The sequence below is a fragment of the Ictidomys tridecemlineatus genome, chromosome 8 (assembly GCF_052094955.1).
Source record: "Ictidomys tridecemlineatus isolate mIctTri1 chromosome 8, mIctTri1.hap1, whole genome shotgun sequence".
NCBI lineage: Eukaryota > Metazoa > Chordata > Mammalia > Rodentia > Sciuridae > Ictidomys > Ictidomys tridecemlineatus.
In genome coordinates, this window is record NC_135484.1 from 128,442,110 (window position 1) to 128,448,211 (window position 6,102).

Consider the following 6,102-nt stretch of genomic DNA (forward strand, 5'->3'; position numbering starts at 1 on the left):
TTTTTGTAAAGGACAATTTGTGCAATATAGTCTGTTGATAAGGATGCTCCATCATGGGGGGACAAATGTAATATTGACTCTTAATGACAGACTCAGAGTCCAGTTGAAAGAAATGATGCACTCACCACTATCATCCTGCATGTGAATCTCACAACATGAGACACAGCTCATGCTAGATCCACAGAGGAACCACTTACAATTTCAATGTCATGACAGGTTTTTGGTGTTGTGACTTATACATGCAAACTCTTTCAAAAAAGTTGGAGATAAAAGGATGGGGGAGGGCTGGAGATATTGCTCAATTATAAAGTGCTTGCCTCGAATGCACAAGGCCCTGGGTTCAACCCCAAGCATCACAAGGTTAAAAAGAAGGACAGTAGAGAGTTTGGTTTAAAAACCACAGAGTTCTAGACACCAGCTATAGATGCCTCTGTTCTCTTTGACTATGTTCTTTTTTGAGAAACGCATCTAATCACTGAGTGTTATGAAATGTAGTTGAAAGAAATGATGCACTCACCACCATCATCCTGCATGTGAGTCTCACAACAGCAGGAACTGAGGACAGAAAAGTTTTCTTTGTTCTTGCACTGTGAAGTTACTTAGTGACCTGGTGAATGGCACATTGCTGGAGGTGACCCCTGTAAAGGAGGTGCAGCCACCCTTTGTCATGTAGATGGAGAACTCCTTAGTCACTCTACCGGTTCAGACTTTAGGCGGGTGAAACACACGCTGATCTGGTCTGTGATGTGTTGCCAATTGTGGGAGTAGCCCTCCTTCTTGAGGTTGGCAGCCAGCTGGGTCCGCATGCTGATGATGCCTTTCACTTCCTGCAGTCATTATTTTTGCAAATCCGTTGAAGTCAGGATAATAGAAGTGATCCAGGGTCCATTGAGAGAAGAGTTGGAATATAAGGGATGGATCACAATCTTTAATTGTGATTCTACCCTTTTGGTTTCATCAGCATCTTTGCAGACTATGGTGAAGTCTCCTACATGCTTCCCACATAAGCCCATGTTCTTGTCATATAATTGGCAGAGACAAATATTAATGCCCTGTTCGAGAAAGTAGCACACAGCTCAGACATCCTTGGTACTATCATCACTGGCAAAGCCTTGGAAGTCATGTCAAAGATGGCAAGGAAATTCTTTTTCTTTACCATAGATTCTATTTTCTTCAACTGCTCAGGATGAGGGTCCGTTCCAGTGGGACTGTGGGCACAGGCATGCAGGAGAACAACACTGCTCTGGTATTTTTAAAATGTCTTTTATGGCGCCTGTGAAGTCAAAAGTGCAAGTCTTGGGGTCATAGTATTGATAGCATCCCTGAAAATGGGTGTGTGATTTCGCCAGGATGTTTTGGGTAGAAAGACAACTCAGCTGAACTTTAAAAAATCTTTCCAGAAAATTGGCTCTGACCCTTAAGGCCCCAGTTCCAGAAATAGTCTGCACGGTGACAAATCTGCCACTTTTCAACACCTCACTGTTTTTACCCAGGGCTAGTTCTGCAGATATCTTAAAAATTCAGCCAGTTCACCAATGGATAGGTATTCCTTGTCCATATTTTTTGCAGCAATCTGGGTCTATGACCTTTTGGAGTCTAGGGAACACATAAGACTTTCCATTATCATCCAGGTAGGCACCAACTACCAAGTTCATCTTTTTGCTGTTGGTGTCTCTCTTATTTAGTGACTCCAAAAATGGGAACTGGGGTCCCATTTCCCTATGGGCCTACCAAGAGCTGGCTCTGGCAGAAGCTGTGGCAGCAAGACCTGGCTGGGAGGCGCCAGCAGCCATAGAGAGGATGGTTGGCCACAGTGCAGCAGGGCCATTGTGGATGGCAGGAAGGCAGTGGGTAGTACAAGACAGAGCAGAGGGCAAATGACTGCTGGCACAGAGGCACAGCCTCTTACTCTATATTCTTAACATGAATTTGATGACTGATAATTCTGAGGTAACCTAATCCTTCTGTTCCTATTTCCAGTCTGTTTTAAAATGCATTCACACATCTACTATATGTGGTTATTCATACACTGAGAAGGTATATTTTCTTGGGTACTTATGGTTACCCTGTGCAATACTGTTTGCTTCTAGATATCATATGTGAATGTGCTAGGTTTCAAAATTGAATTTATGTATAACAGGATTTGTGTTGAACTTTTCCTATTACCCAGAGTATTACAACTTAGAGAGGGACCAAAGATGGTTGTATGAATTCAGCCTGACATAACTGCAGGCATTTTGACTGATATCCACCACGATTGCCACAGATAATCCTAGTCAGTTTTTCTTCCATAGTTTCCCAGCAAATTATAAATACACCAAACCCTTAGAGTGACACATAGAGATTTATAACTGGACTCTGGTGCCAGGAATTGTGCCTGACTCTTTGATATTAGCTTAAGATAAACCAAATACATTCTGACTTACATAAAGCTTTGTTTGTCTTAACCAATGTTTGTGTGTGTGTGTAATTCTGACCCAAATTTTTGTGGGGATTCATTTGGTCTTCTTGTTGCCCAGAACCATGCTTCTGTCAATATGTTCCTCAATAAGTTGTACTCTGTGCAATTCTGGTCTTTTTTCTTCAGTTTTACAGTTCCTTGAGGCAGGTCTTCATACACTGGGACCAAATTGTTCCAGATCAATGGGTAAAGGAAAGTACTTCATATTATAAAGAAATCTGACAATAATTAGAACCAGAATCCCGCCTTCCACCTGTCTCCTCCCACCCCAGTTCCCAGATATAATTTGAAGAATGACTAAGAAATGGTAGAACTGGTCCCCCAAATCATGCTTTCTGCCCAAAGAATCACTTCTAGTGATTCAACATAGCAAGGCCCTGTCTCAAAAATAAAAAACAAACAACAACAAAAAATAAGTTTATGATTATGCTGAAAGAATTTTTTTTTCTTAGAACTTAAGTGAAAATTAATTTCTGTCTGTAATTTCTTTTGAATCTTTTGGGGGGAGGCAATTTTCCAAACTGACATTTTGTTATCTGGAAAAATCTCCTCTCTTAGTTAGCTGGAGGAACCAAAAGTGAACTCAGCATGAACAGGATGCAGAGAAATACAGAGTTCTGGTAGTGGGGGTGGGGGATGCAGGGTTGGAGTGGAAGGATGGCCAGAGGTGAGTATGCATAGGTGAACAGGAGTCAGTTAGAAAAGTGAACCAAGTTTAGCCATAATGCTTGAGGCACTGGAAATTCACTAAAGAGCTGATTAGTAAGAGGTGGTTTGAATTATAATTTTGCAGGATTTCTTTGGCTACAATAGGAAAAATAGACAGGAGTATTGGAAGCAAGGAGAGCAAGAAGAATTTTGTAATAAAATAAATTAATGACACTGGTGTGAACTAGGGAAATGGTAGTATGGATTAAGGAAAGTAGATACAATTCGAAGGGTTTCATGTTACAAAGAGGCCAGTTTGCCCCACTGGATATTGAAAAATATCAAGAAAATTTCATACAATGTTGCAACTGTATTTATATGAGAACAAAGGCTCAAGTTTTGCTAAAGGACATTTAAAAACAAAAACAAGTGAGAAAACTTGAAACATCAGATTAAAAAAAATTATAAAGCTATAGTGTTTAAGATGGAGTGGTATTAAGACAGCAATAGACAAATCACTGGAACAGAATAGAGACCCCAGAAACAATCCATTGGCTGGATAGTACTTGGTATATAACAGAAATATTGCTTTTCAGTGGAGAAAAGGGAAAAAAATCATTATTTATTTGAAAGAAAATGAAATTGGATTTCTATATTCTAAATACATTAAAGACTTAACTATGAATGCAAAGTAAAAAACTTTTTAAAGAAAATATCCCATATTCTTCCAGAATTCATTTTTTATTTTGAAGAAGAAAAGATTTCTTATGCAAAAATACAAGCCATAATAAATAAACATAGCTACATTAAAATTATCAATTTCTGTTTATAATTAGATATCATAAGATGTGAAAACATAAATAAAACATTTGTAGCATATACTTGACATAGGATTATTTTACAGAATATAAAGAATGAATGCAAATCAATAAGAAAAAGACAAGCAACAAAATAGAAAAATTAGCAAAATTAGCACTTCAAAGAAGAAAGAAAACTTCATGGCCAATAGAATGTAAAAAGACACTTAAAATCATTTGTAATGACAGAAATACATATTTAATTCCAATGAAATACTGTTTTTAAACCCACAAGATTGGTGTAAAGTATCAGTGTCAGCAAGAATGTGGATCAACTAGAGCTCCCACACTGTACATTTCTTCCCCTCCCCTCCCCTCCCCTCCCCCCCCCTTCCTCTCCTCTCCTTTGTTTTCTGATATGTATTCTTGCTATGCTGTATTGCCCAGGCTGGTCTTGGACTCCTGGGCTCATGCATCCTCCTGCCTCAGTATCCTGCATAGCTGAATATGCTACCATGCCCAGTCAAAAGATTATTTTCAAATTTTCCTTCCCTTCATGAGATCACAGCTGACAGAGAGAGAGAGAGAGAGAGAGAGAGAGAGAGAGAGAGAGAGAGAGAGAGAGAGAGAGAAACAGGGATAATATAATGTAGTGGGTACTTTTTAAGAAACACTGTTTTTTGTTACTGTGGATTGAACTAGAGATGTTTAACCACTGAGTCACAGCCCCAATAATGCCCACATTTTTTTTTTTTTTTTTTTAATTTTAAGACAGGGTCTCACTAAGTTGCTTAGGACCTGGATAAATTACTGAGGCTGGCCTCAAACTTGTGATCTTCCTGTCTCAGCCTGGAGGATCTGCCTCAGTCACTGGGATTAAACTGCCCTGGCCATGCTGTAAATTTTATGTGCATGTTGGTATTATCTAGTAAACAACAATGTTGTTGGTATTATCTAGTAAACAACAATTGAAAATTTGACATTACCTCTAACACTGTTAATGTACATGCCCTACATCTTACAATTCTACTTTTTAAATGCCAAGCACTTTAGGGAGCTAAGATTATTTGAATGTTTAATATCAATACTTACAAAACCCAAACTGAAAATAATCAAATGTCCTTTCACAGGAGAATGTGTGAATAATTTGTATTATATTTGTTCAACGACTAAAATAACATAGTAAGAATGAAGGATTGTCAAAAAGTTTTTGGTGTGATGAAATGTTTTATACTTTGATTTTGGTGGTAGCTATATATACATATACATATTTAATATGTATGTATGTATGTATCTATATATGTTGAAACTTATGAAACTATAAATTTTATTTTTTAAATTTTTGGTACCAGAGATTTAACCCACAGACACTTTACCACGGAGCCACATTCCCAGCCCTTTTTATTAATTATTTATTGTTTATTTTTGAGACAGGGTCTTACTAAATTGCTTAGGACATCACTAAAATGCTGAGGCTGGCTTTGGACTTGGGATTCTCCTGCCTCAGCCTCCTGAGTTGCTGGAATTACAGATATGCATTATGCCTGGCCAAACTAAATAATTTAAATCATGCATATTATTCTATGTAAATTATACTCAAAATTTGTTTTTGAAAATCAGTGACTTATGGTTATTCACACCAATGTCAATTAAATTTAAGTATATACCATTGAAGGAAGTTCAGAAGAATATGGGAGCATTCTTCCATTTACATTTAAAAGAATCTTCCATTTACATTGAAGAGAAACTTTAAATGATGTGAAAAGTTAAACAACAAAAGTTAGAGATACAGTGTGGTAAAAACATAAAGGAAAAGCCCACAAAACATGAACACAGGATTTTGGGCAGAAATTACCTCTGCTGGGTGAGAAAGGAAGGAGGAACTATGATTTTGGCAGATACACTAAGGTCATATTCTGTTTCTTAACATGGATAATAAGTACAATGTTATTAAATTTATTGTTTCTTTTACTGCCTTGTGCAGTTTTTTCAATAACAACAAGAGAATCCAGAAGAAGTGAAAAAATATTTTCCAAAAGCTGAGAAAAAATATCACCCTAATATAGGTCACTCCACTGATCTCTGTGGGCTCAAGAATGACAATGGAATAAAATGCCTTCAAAACTCTGATGAGAACCTTTACTACCAATGAACTTGCACTGAGACAACTAAAAAGGAACATGATTAACAAAGTAG

At 37.5% G+C, this 6,102-nt stretch overlaps 1 pseudogene; it reads right to left on the minus strand.

The window, feature by feature from the left end:
- Positions 1 to 540: 540 nt before the first annotated feature.
- LOC101971400 (aspartate aminotransferase, mitochondrial pseudogene) lies at positions 541 to 1,828 on the minus strand (annotated as a pseudogene).
- Between the last annotated feature and the right edge of the window lie 4,274 nt (positions 1,829 to 6,102).